The sequence below is a fragment of the Hemitrygon akajei genome, chromosome 7, assembly GCF_048418815.1.
Source record: "Hemitrygon akajei chromosome 7, sHemAka1.3, whole genome shotgun sequence".
NCBI classification, from domain to species: Eukaryota; Metazoa; Chordata; class Chondrichthyes; order Myliobatiformes; family Dasyatidae; genus Hemitrygon; species Hemitrygon akajei.
The window spans coordinates 107,135,013-107,148,251 of NC_133130.1; the positions used below are offsets into that span (position 1 = coordinate 107,135,013).

Sequence of the window (13,239 nt, forward strand, 5' to 3'; positions counted from 1 at the left end):
AGGTTTCCGGTGTCCCACCTTGCTGATGATCGATTTCCAGTACAGTACTTACTAAGGGCAAGACCTTCATCTTTGTTAAAGCTATTATCGTCTGGTTTTATTTCAATGGTTCTTTCACCAGGCGGTCCCAAAAACCCATTCGCGCGGCACAGTAGATTTATGCCTTCGAAGTTAATCCTATGGCTACCGCCGATTTTTTCCGGGGAACCCAAACGAATACAGTACTCCTCCTGTTCCCCTTAATATGGGGTTCCACCGTGCGCTGCTCCGCATTTACAGGGAATCCTGTAAACGTCAGCCGTCTGCTGTCCTTAACCATACCCTCCGGACAAGGAAGAAAGCGAGAGACTGCGAGAAAGGAGCGACGAGAGCTGGTTTGGGGAGAGGGACATATTCTCAGACAGCGAGAGATTCAGATTCAGAGAGGGGGGGGAGAAAGTCCGAAAGAAAAAGCAACAAGAAAAGTAGAAACGGAGAGATAAAGAGGAAGAGAAAAAGAGCATGAGACTGAACAGCAGAGACGGACAGAGGAAGGAGCGATGAAGGGCGAAAAAAACACATGAGAACAACAGAAAGGCGATAGACTTAATGGTATGGAAAGATCCATATTAGCGGTGCGAAGGGTAAGAAGAAGAAAATACTGAAATATGGAACTAGGAGATAGCGAGGGATTGGGAGATAAAACCAGCATGGATAAGCAACTTGTGAATTTCGAGAGACGATAGAGGGCAAAGAAAAATAGAGGGGATGAGGAGAGAAAAACTGATCAGTATTTCCAGCAATCCCTATAATTATTCCATCCGCAATATCTCCACGGCCTTCTCTGCTCCTAGCCGTTGTTCACCCAGGAGACGGGTCGACCCAAGGCGCTCCCTGACTGGAATGGGGTTGGGCTCCTTTTTAGAAAGTAACCAGATTCGGTGATTGGGCCACTGTGCGTTAGCAGACTCTGCCACATCTGGGACAGGAGACAGGTAAACAGACCAGTGCGATGGGAGTACCAATGTTCCTTCAGCCGTATCTGCTCGGTTTCCACCTGCTCCCCAGGAAAACACTGGGGGGTTGTCAGCTCCTTCCCATCTTTGAGTGGTTATGGGATTATCAAAGTACATGTATGTCACCATTTACTACCCTGAGATTCATGTTCTTGTACGTATGGAGAGAAAGCAGGTACAGGGTTCTGAGTTGGATGATCAGCCATGATCATACTGAATGGCGGTGCAGGCTCGAAGGGCCGAGTGGCCTACTCCTGCACCTATTTTCTGTTTCACAGTAGAACAAAGAAATACAATAACTCACACACAAAGACTGATAAACACCCAATGTGCAAAATAAGACACACTGCAAATACAATACTCATAATAATAATGATAATAAGTAATAAATAATAGTGATAATATGAGTTGTAGATTCCTTGAAATTGAGTCCATAGGTTCAGTGTTGAGGTGAATCAGTTCAGTGTTGAGGTGACTAAAGTTATCCAGGCAGGTTCGGATGATTGAAGGTAATAATTGTTCCTGAAACTGGCGGTGTGGGACCTAAAGTTCCTGTACCTTCTTTCACGTGGCAGCAGCGAGAAGAGAGCATGGTCTGGATGGTTTTGGCCCTTGATAATGGATAAATTAGACCATAAGATATAGGAGCAGAATTAGGCCATTTGGTCCATCAAGTCTGCTCTGTCATTTCGGCATGGCTGATCCATTTTTCCTCTCAGTCCCAACCTCCTGCCTTCCCCCTCCTCACATCCCTTCATGCCCTAATCAATCAAGAATCTATCAACCTCTGCCTTAAATATACATAAAGACTTGACCTCCACAGCTGCCTGTGGCAATGAATTCAACGGATTCACTATTCTCTGGCTAAAGAAATTCCTCTCATCTCCATTCTAAAAGGACACCCCTCTATTCTGGGACTGTGTCCTCTAGTCTTTCACATCCCAGCAAAAGAAGCATCCTCTCCACATCCACTCTATCGAGGCCTTTCACCATTCGATAGGTTTCAATGAGGTCACCCCTCATTCTTCTGAATTCCAGTGATTACAGGCCCAAAGCCATCAAATGGTCTTCATATGACAAGCTGTTTAATCCTGGGATCATTTCCGTGAACCTCCTTTGAACCCTCTCTAGTTTTGGTACATTGTTTCTAAGATAAGGGACCCAAACCTGCTCACAATACTCCGTGAGGCCTCACCAGTGCTTTATAAAGTCTCAACACGACATCCTTGCTTTTATATTCTAGTCCTCTTCAAATGAACGCTAACATTGCATTTGCCTTCCTCACCACAGACTCAACCTGCAAATTAAGCTTTAGGGAATCCTGCACAAGGACTCCCAAGTCACTTCGCATCTGTTTTTTTTGTATTTTCTCTCCATTTAAAAAAATAGTCAACTCTTTCATTTCTTCTACCCGAATGTATGATCACACACTTCCCAACACTGTATTCCCTCTGCCATTTCTTTGCCCATTCTTCTAATCTGAGTCCTTCTCTAGTGTCTCTATTTCTTTAAAACCACCTGCCCCTCCACCTATCTTTGTATCATGTGCAAACTTTGCAACAATGTCATCAACTCTATCATCCAAATTATTGACATATAACATAAAAATAATTGGGTGCAATACAGACCCCTTTGGAACATAACTAGTCACCGGCAGCCAACCAGAAAACCTTTATTCCCATTCTTTACCTTCTGCCAATCATCCACTGCTTTATCCATGCTAGAATCTTTTCTATAATACCATGCGCTTGTAGCTTGTTAACAGCCTCATGTGTGGCACCTTGTCAAAGGCCTTCTGAAAATCCAAGTACACAATATCAACTGAATCTCTTTTGTCTATCCTGCTTGTTATTTCAATAGACAATAGACAATAGGTGCAGGAGTAGGCCATTCGGTCCTTCTAGCCAGCACCGCCATTCACTGTGATCATGGCTGATCATACACAATCAGTACCCCGTTCCTGCCCTCTCCCCATATCCCTTGACCCCACTATCTATAAGAGCTCTATCTAACTCTCTCTTGAATGCATCCAGAGACTTGGCCTCCACTGCCTTCTGGGGCAGAGCATTCCACATATCCACCACTCTCTGGGTGAAAAAGTTTTTCCGCATCTCTGTTCTAAATGGCCTACCCCTTATTCTTGAACTGTGGCCTCTAGTTCTGGACTCACCCGTCAGCGGGAACATGCTTCCTGCCTCCAGTGTGTCCAATCCCTTAATAATCTTATATGTTTCAATCAGATCCCCTCTCATCCTTCTAAATTCCAGTGTATACAAGCCCAGTCGCTCCAATCTTTCAATATATGACAGTCCCGCCATTCCGGGAATTAACCTTGTGAACCTACGCTGCACTCCCTCAATAGCAAGAATGTCCTTCCTCAAATTTGGAGACCAAAACTGCACACAATACTCCAGGTGGGGTCTCACCAGGGCCCTGTACAGCTGCAGAAGGACCTCTTTACTCCTATACTCAATTCCTCTTGTTATAAAGGCCAGCATGCCATTAGCTTTCTTCACTGCCTGCTGTACCTGCATGCTTGCTTTCATTGACTGATGTACAAGAACACCTAGATCTCATTGTACTTCCCCTTTTCCTAACTTGACTCCATTTAGATAGTAATCTGCCTTCCTGTTCTTGCCACCAAAGTGGATAACCTCACATTTATCCACATTAAACTGCATCTGCCATACATTTGCCCACTCACCCAACCTGTCCAAGTCACCCTGCATTCTCATAACATCCTCCTGACATTTCACACTGCCACCCAGCTTTGTGTCATCAGCAAATTTGCTAATGTTACTTTTAATCCTTTCATCTAAATCATTAATGATAATCATAATGATTCCATCTGCCATTCTTCAGCCCATTTTCCCAGCTGATGCAGATCCCTCCGCAAGTCATGGTGGCCATCCTTGCTGTTCACTACACCCCCAATCTTGGTGTCATCTGCAAATTTGCTGATCCAATCACATTATCATCCAGAATATTGATATAGATAGCAAACAACAACGGACCCAGCATCAATCCCTGTGGCAAAATCACTAGTCACAGGCCTCCAGTCAGAGAGGCAACTCTCTGGCTTCTCCCACAAAGCCACTGTCGGATCCAATTTACTACCTCAACTTGAATGCCGAGCGACTGAGCCTTCTTTACCATGCGTTACCTTTGTGTGTATTTTATCATTGATTCTATTGGGTTTTTTTGTATCTACTATGAATACTCACAAGAAAATGAATCTCAGGATAGTTGGTATACTAAATGTACTTTTGATAACAAAATTTACTTTGAATTTGGAGGGACAGGGTTCTCTGAGTGTGATGGGTACTCTGGATGAGTTGCCAGAGGAGGTGGTAAAGGCAGGAAAAAAACAGAGGTTTTGAAAGACATTTGGATAGGTACACGGTTAAGAAAATTTAAGAATATGCGTCAAATGTAGGCAAATGGGATAAGAATAGATAATCACCTGAGTTGACAGGGACAAGTTGAATTAAAGTGCTAGTATCCATGCTGTATAAATCTATGAACTTAGTATGGGCATTTAAAATTGATAAGAGAAATTCTTTCCTAATAGGGAATTCAGAACAAAAGGCTGGGTGTGCTGGGTCAATTGAAAGTCTCAAGACTGAGATTAATATACTTATTAACAGTTATCATAGATAGAGAACAAAGATGTAGAATAGAAACTTCACAGCAGTACTGGAGGGCTCATCTACTGAGGCCATATGGGTGGAACTGAGGAATAAGAAAGGGATGATCAGATTATTGGAATTATGTTATAGACCACCTAGTAGTCAGCTGGATTTAGAGGAGCAAGTTTATAGATAGATCGCAGACAGTTGCAAGAAAAATAAGGTTGCGATCGTAGGTGACTTTAACTTTCTGCCTTTTGACTAGGACTCCCATACTGCATAAAGGCTGGATGGGATAGAGGATGTCAAATATGTTCAGGAAAATTTCCTTAATCAGTACCTAGAGGTCTCAACTAGACACAGCACAGTACTGGATCTCCTATTAGGGAATGAGACAAGGCAAGTGGCAGAAGTGATCATAATTCCGTTAGTTTCAAGGTAATAGGACTGGTCCTTGAGATTCTAAGTTGGAGATAGGCCCATTCTGATGGCAGGTGTGGATTGTTTTTTATGGCAAAGGGATGCTTGGTAAGTGGGAGGCCTTCAAAATGAAATATTGTGGGTGCAGAGTTTGTTTGTTTGTTACTGTTTGAATAAAAGGCAAGGCTAACAGGTTTAGGGAACCTTGGTTTTCAATGGCCCTGGTTAAGAAGAAGAAGATGGGGCTGTACAGCAGGTATAGGCAACAAGGAACAAATGAGATGCTTGACGAGTACAAGAAATGCAAGAGAACATGTAAGAGGAAAGTCAGGAGGGCTAAAAGAAGGCACGCGTTTGCTCTGACAAACAAGGTGAAGGAGAATCCCAAGGGCCTCTAAAGATATATAAAGTGCAAAACAATAGCAAGGGGCAAAATTGGTCATATTGAAGATCAGAATAGTCATCTATGCATGGTGCCAAAAGGAATGGGGGAGATCTTAATGGATCTTTCATCTCTGTATTTACTCAGAAGACAAACACAAAGACTGAGGCAAAACAACAGTGAGGTCATAGACTGTAGTTAGATTATAGAGAAGAAGGTGCTTGCTGCCTTGAGGTAAACTAGGGTGGATAAGACCCAATGGCCTGACAAGGTGACCCCTTGGACCTTATGGGAGATTAGTAAGAAATTGCAGGGGCGCTGATAGAGATATTTAAAATGTCCTTAGCCACAGGTGAGGAGCCAGATGATTGAAGGATAGCTAATGTTGTTACATTCTTTAAGAAAGGCTCCAAGAATAAGCTGTGAATTTATAGGCCAGTGAGGCTCATGTCAGTAGTGGGTGAATTATTTAAAAGTATTCTAAGTGGCAGTATATATAAATATTTGGATAGACAGGGCCTGATTAGGGCTAGTCGACTTGGCTTTGTGCATGGTAGGTCATGTCTACCCAATCTTATAAAGCTTTTCCAAGGAGTTTACTCAGAAAGTTGATGAAGGAAAGGCAGTGGATGTGGTCTTTACCAAGGTCTTTGACCAAGTCCTGGTCCAGAAAGTTCTGTCACTTGGCATTCAGGGTGAAGTAGTAAAATCGGCTTAGCAGGAGAAGCCACAGAGTGGTAATGGGGGGTTGCCTTTCTGACTAGAGGTCTGTTACTGGTGGTGTGCCACAGGGATCAGTGCCCGGTTTGTTGTTGTTTGTCATCTATATTTAAAATGTGAATGATATTGTAGTTAACTAGATCAGCAAGTTGTGAATGACACCAAGATAGGAAGCATTGTGAACAATACCGAAGGCTACCAAAGCTGAATCTGGATCTGGAACTGCTGAAAAAAATGGTCTGAAAAATGGCATATGGAATCTAATGTAGACAAGTGTACTTGGGGAGGGCAAGACAAGGTAGGACTAACACAGTGAACGGTAGGCCACCGAGGAGTGTGGTAGAGCAGGGACATCTGGGAATACCGATCCTTAATTCCTTGAAAGTGTCATCATGGGTGTAGAGGGTCATAAAGAGAGCTTTCATTACATTGGTCCTCGTAAGTCAGAATATTGAGTGCAGGGATGTTACGTTGAAGTTGTATAAAATGTTGGTGAGACCAAATTTAGAGCATTGAGTGCATTTATGGTCACCTACCTTTGGGAGAGGTATCAATAAAATTGAAAAAGTACATAGGAAATTTACACGGACATTTCTGGGACTTTTAGAAAAAGGTTGAATAGATTAGGAACACAAGAAAATTTTTTCTTTTGCTTTTTTTTCTTTTTCAATCTCTATTATTATTATTAATATCAACATGATAAGATTAATACATAGATAGTGGGATTACAAACTTACAAAGTTACACCGAACATGAAAGGATACACAAGCAATAATTACAATATAGTTAAGTCTTCCCAAATCATGAATGATACAAATATCATATAAACAGAACAAAACTAGATATATCATATATAAAAACACAAGAAAATCTGAGATGTTGAAAATCCAAGCAACACACTCAAATGCTGGAGGAACTTAGCAGGCCAGGCAGCATCTGTGGAAAGGAGTACAGTTGAGACCCTTCATCAGGACTAAAAAAAAAGATGAGGGGTCAGAGTAAGAAAATGGGAGGTGGAGGGTAGGGGAGGAAGAACCACAAGGTGACAGGTGAAACTGGGAGTGGGGCAGGGGTGAAGTAAAGAGCTGGGAAGTTGATTGGTGTCAGACATACAGGGCTGGAGAAGGGGGAATCTGATAGGAGAGGACAGAAAAGTAGGAAGTGCACCAGAGGGTGGTGATAGGCAGGTAAGGAGATAAGGTGAGAGACGGAAATGGGAATGGGGAGCGGTGAAGGAGAGGGGAGGATGTTACCAGAAGTTTGAAAAATTGATGTTCATGCCATCAGGCTGGAAGCTGCCCAGACAGTTGGTGTTGCTCCTCTAACCTGAGTATCGGCCTCATCACGACAGTCGAGGATGGGACTGGGAAACAGTATTAAAATGAGTGGCCAATCCCAGTTTTTCTGGCAGATGGAGTGTAGATGCTTGGTGAAGCGGTCTCCCAATCTGTCTCGCTGATATGTAGGAGACTGGACCTACATAGGACCTCCAGGAGCACTGGATATAGTAGATTACCCCAACAGACTCACAGGTGAAGTGTCGCCTCTCTTGGAAGGACTGTTTGGGAGTGAGGGCGGAGGTGTAGCTCTAGTTCCGCTTGCAAGGATAGGTGCCAGGAGGGAGATTAGTGGGAACTTAGTTATTATTCTATCAATTTGCTGAGTGTACTCACAAGAAAATGAATCGTGACATATGTGTACTTTGATAATAAAAATTTACTTGAACTTTGAACCCAGCTCACTGACACTGTAATGATGTTATGCTAACTGCTACACTATCATGCTTCCCCCCCAAACCTGATCTGGTTAGAGTTGCTGGGTTTTTAATGACTATCCAGTTCTGTCGTTATCACCACTAAAGCTCATATTTGGTTTAAGTTCCAGATTATGTACTGAAATTAAGTTCCAGAAATGCCTTGGAAGGATTTGAACTCAAATCTCAGGGTGTCGGTCAAGGTCTCTGGAATACCTGTTTGCTGTGCCGTCCAAATTCGCCAGATCCTGGCGGTGAATTTGGGGGATTCTGCAGTAGTAGCATTTTAACGGCAAACACAGGAGATTCTGCTGATGATGGAAGTCCAGAGTGACACATACAAAATGCTGGAGGAACTCAGGTCAAGCAGCATCTATGGAGAGGAATAAACAGTCAATGTTTCAGGCCAGGAAAGAGTACAAGCCAGAAGGTGATTTGCAAAGCCAGGTGAAGATAGAATCCTAACAGAGCCCTTCTTCTTCAGTCCTTTACCTTTCCCAACTATCATACCTACCTGCCTTCACCTTTCACCTTCTAGACTGAACTCCCTCCTCCCCCCCAAACTTCTTAATCTGGCTTCTTCCCCTTTCCTTTCCAGTCCTGATGAAGGGTCTCCACTTGAAACATCAATTGGTTATTCCTCTCCATAGATGCTGCCTAGCCTGCTGCGTCCCTCCAGCATTTTGTATGCATTCAATGGTACTTCCCCAGTTCCTTGAGGTGTCTGCTGTAGGTAGTCCTTGTCTCAGAAGCCTGTAGAGATGTAGGGATCACTCCTTGTTGGTAGACCATGAGCCTAGCACCCAGTTTGAGGTTTGCTCTTCAAACACGCTTTTCATCAGGTGTTCCAAGAATTTGCATGGGCTTTAGAGGTTATACAATGAAGTGAGCTTCACTGCTCTCTGCTTTGGCTGTGAGATAGCTTCTGAAATACCGAAATTCTCAATGTTTTCGGGGGTCTGATGTTGGGCTTTTGTTGTTATTATTTACTAAGTTGAGAGAGGACCTTTGTTTTGTGGGCTTTTGATGTAAGGACAGTTCTCTCCTATGCTCCAAATAAACAAACATCTTCTTTACTGTTCTGACTGAGGTTGGACTTGCAATGTTTTCAGAGAAGGTTGAACCATCTCTTATTTTTTCTTTTTTTTTGTAATAATATCCCTACTTAAGTTTTAAAAATATAGCAAGTTCTTTTAAAAATTGACAAAAGGATTTGCCCAATGGCACAGACTTGCTTGATCGTAATCTGCACTGGCAGGAGATCTGTGGTAAACCATTCAAACTTATGGTCTGCACACTATCATGTTCCTGATATAGTATGGTAATCAATTTCCAAGGCTTGTCAGATATGGGAAGGATTCTCATTGTACCTCTTGGTTGACAGAGCCAAAGGTTTTTGTAAGATCTTAGGAGGCCATGTTTAGTATTTCACCCACATCTATCTATGTATACGCTTGTCAGCTGAACATGAGCCCAATTCTGGAAGGTAATAACTGATTCCATTAAGTTATTTTTAAATTTCATTTAGGAATACAGTATGGTATCAAGCCCTTCTGATCTAACAGGACACGTTGCCCAGTTAGACCCATGTGACTTACTAACTGATATGTCTTAGGAATGTGGGAAACCTTAGCACCCAAAAGGAAGCCTGCAGGGTCATGGGAAGGAGACACACACTCTTTACAGACAGTGACAGAATTGAACCAGGGTCACGACGCTGTAATAGCATTATGTTAACCACTACATTACTAGACTGCCCTGATCTACCAAGATTTAGCTTTACCTTGGTGAGCTAGCAACAACATAATGTAATAGCTGATATCACAAACTCTAGTATTTTCCTACTTACAAATTTGCTCTTGACTGTTTCAGTGGTCAATTTATTCATGTTCTAGTGATGTACATCCTTTAGTAAATTCCCAACTACTAATTCTATCTCAGCTGTTAATCCTCCAGGGTGTTTATTTGCCCGACCAGATCACCCATATTCAAGCTGCTATCTCTGTCTCAGCAGTCAGTTAATCAATGTCTCCAGTTCAACCTCTTAAGGTCAAACTCTGCGGCTTATTTGCTCTTCAGTCTTGTTTAGTGCGGTGGAGTGTATACTGACTGGTTGTATCATGGTGTGGTATGGAAACAGTAATGCCATTGAACTGAAAATCCTAGAGAAAATGGTGGATACAGCCAGTCCATCACAGGAAAGCCCTTCTGCCATTGAGCAGATCTACAAGGAGCACTGTTGTAGGAAAGCAGCGTCCATTTCAAGGACCCCCACCACCCAGGACATGCTCTCCTCTCACTGCTGCCATCAGCAAGAATGTTTAGGAGCCTCAGGGCCCAAGTCACCTGGTTCAGGAACAGTTATTACCCCTCAATCTTGAGCCAAAGGGGATAATATTGATCAACTTCATTTGCTCCATCATTGAAATGTTTCCACAACCTATGGATGCACTTCAAGGGCTCTTCATCTCATGTTTTCAACACTTATTGCTAATTTATTTATTATTATTATTTCTTTTATTCTCTATTTGCACAGTTTGTTGTCTTTTGCATATTGGCCATTTGTCCATCCTGTTGGGTGCAATATTTCATTGATTCTATTATGTTGCTTGGATTTACTGGGTATGCCCACAAGAAAATGAATTTCAGGGTTGTATATAGTGATACAGATGTAATTTGATAATAAACTTTCTTTGAACTTGAACTTTTCATGAATTTGCAGCCATTGTGCATTCTGCACCATGTCACCACAGGAGGGGAATCCTAGACATCAAGAATACCTGCCATCTTGTTTGTAACTGCCTCACACTTACCTTTACACAATTCAACAGATCACACTCCCGTAATTACACCTTGTTTTATAAAATGCATTGGGTGATTCTTTTTTCTACGTAACCAATCATTCAAATTGCCTATCTTTTATAGAAACATGGAAACGTAGAAAATAGGTGCAGGAGTAGGCCATTTGGCCCTTTATTCTGTTGTAATTCCACGACTCCACCAATTCATAGATTCTGTGATCTTTGACTATTTTTATACAAAGCAAATTTGATGATAGAAATTTTAGGTTTATCAGCATTTTAAAAGTTCATTCCAGTGACAATGTCAGCACAACATTTCTAAAGGTTTTTGGGGAAGAATTTGCAGTGGACAGAACCGAGGGTGCTTCTTTCATCTCTATTAAGTATTCTGGCTTTTTTTTTTAAAAAAAGAGGTTCATTATGGAACTACCTGCTTCTTCAAACCGTGCTGCCATATTAAGCATGGTAATAGCTAATATCTTACCCTTGTCCTTACCTACCACTACACAAGCCCTCCATTTCCAGCTATTCATTCTCCGTGATGTCTGCCAACTCCAACTGGATGTACCACTAAGCATATCTTCCCCTCCCTACAACTCTCTGTTTTCCACAGGGATTGCTCTCTACTTGATTCCCTTGTCCACTCATTTCTCCCCACTGATCTCCTTCCTGGCACTTATTCTTACAAGTGGGACAACTGCTACACCTACTCATTCACTTCTTCCCTCACCTACATTCAGGGTCCCAGTCCTTTCAGGTGAGATGACACTTCACCTGCAAGTCTGTCAGAGTCATCTTTTGCATCTGATGCTCCAGGTTCATCGGTGAGACCCATCGTAGAGTGAAGGATCACTTCGTCAAGCACCTTCATCTAGTACAACAGGCATGATTTTCTGGTGACCCCCATTTTAATTCTACTTCCCATTTCTATCCTGACATATTGTTCATAACTGACTACAGAAGCTTTGTGACTGGTTTTCAAACCTATCCATACTATCCTTTGATCTTTCAGTGGTAAACCCAACTGTCTTCCTCAGGCACAAGTAAGTCAAATGACATGTTCCCCTAGAGACATCTCCTTCTATACCCTCTTGAATGAGCAGGGCATGGGTGGGGCCTTTAACTTAAAACCTTGAGGGACAATGTAATTGTTCCTGCAAGTTATTAGTTAGCAGTTAGCATGTTGGCTCAAAGCCTCCTCTACTGCCATGATGAGGCCAAACTCAGGTTGGAGGAGCAACACCTCATGTTCCATCTGGGTAGCCTCCAACCTATCAGCATTAAGGTCGATATCTCTAACTTCTAGTAATTTCTCCCCTTCCTCTTACCTCTTTCTCTGATTCTGATGAAAGCTTATCAACTAAAAATATCAATTACTTTTCTCCCCCAACAGATGCTGCCCAGCCTGCAAATACTTCCATCATTTTATGTTTTATTGCATAAAATTCTCTGAGTTTTGTTTTTACCGTTGTTAGTCATCAGTTGATATGATAACCCTTTCCACCCTTTTATCCTACTGTTCACACATGTAAGGGCTTTAATTCTCTATATGTTTAGTTCCTTGCAGATTCTGTACTAAGCTTGAATTGTAAAGCTGTATTTCATAAGTAATTGTTCATGGTTGAATGACTTTCTCACTTTTTTAACTTAATGACGTAAATTCCATTAGTAGCGAATGAATAACCTAATTAAAGTTCATCAATCCTAACCATGAAATATCAGGGAGGCGACAAACATCACTCACTCAACAGACTCAAGTTAGCCAGCTAGTCATAGAGAAGTACAGCACAGAAAGAGGCTCTCCAGACCATCTAATCCATGCCAAAACCATTTAAACTGTTTACTCCCATCAACTTGCACTGGGACCATAGCCCTCCATACCCCTACCATCATGTATCTATCCAAATCTCTCTCAAACTTTGAAATTGAGCTCCCATGCACTACTTGTGCTGGCAGCTCATTCCACACTCTCATCACCCTCTGAACTTTTAACCTTTCACCCATAACTCCTGACCTCAGTGGAAAAAAACCTGCTTGCATTAACGCTATCTATAACCCCATGATTTTGCATACCACTATCAAATACCCTCTCAGTCTTTTACGTTCTAAGGAATACAGTTCTAACCTATTCAATCTTTCCTTATAACTCAGGTCCCCCAGACTTAGCAACATCCTTCTAAATTTTCTCTGTACTCTTTCAACTCTATTTACATCTTTCCTATAGGTAGTGACCAAAAGGGCACAGAATACTCTAAATTAGGCCTCATCAACGTCTTTTGCAACTTCAACAGAACATCTCACCTCCTGTATTCAATACATTGATTTGTGAAGGCCAGTATGCCAAAAGCTTTCTTAACAACCTTATCTACCTGCGATGCCATTTTCAACGAATTATGGACCTCTCTTCCCAGATTCCTTTCTCCTACCACACTCCTCAGTGCCCTACCATTCACTGTGTAAGAACTACTCTGGTTGGTCCTCCCACTTGTCTGCATTAAATTCCATCTGCCATTTTCAGCCCATTTTTCCATTGATGCAG

At 42.1% G+C, this 13,239-nt stretch overlaps 1 protein-coding gene across 3 annotated transcripts in view; it reads left to right on the top strand.

The window, feature by feature from the left end:
• unc93a (unc-93 homolog A) overlaps positions 1-13,239 on the top strand; it is a 66,967-nt gene that overhangs the window by 9,782 nt on the left and 43,946 nt on the right. The window lies entirely within an intron of this gene.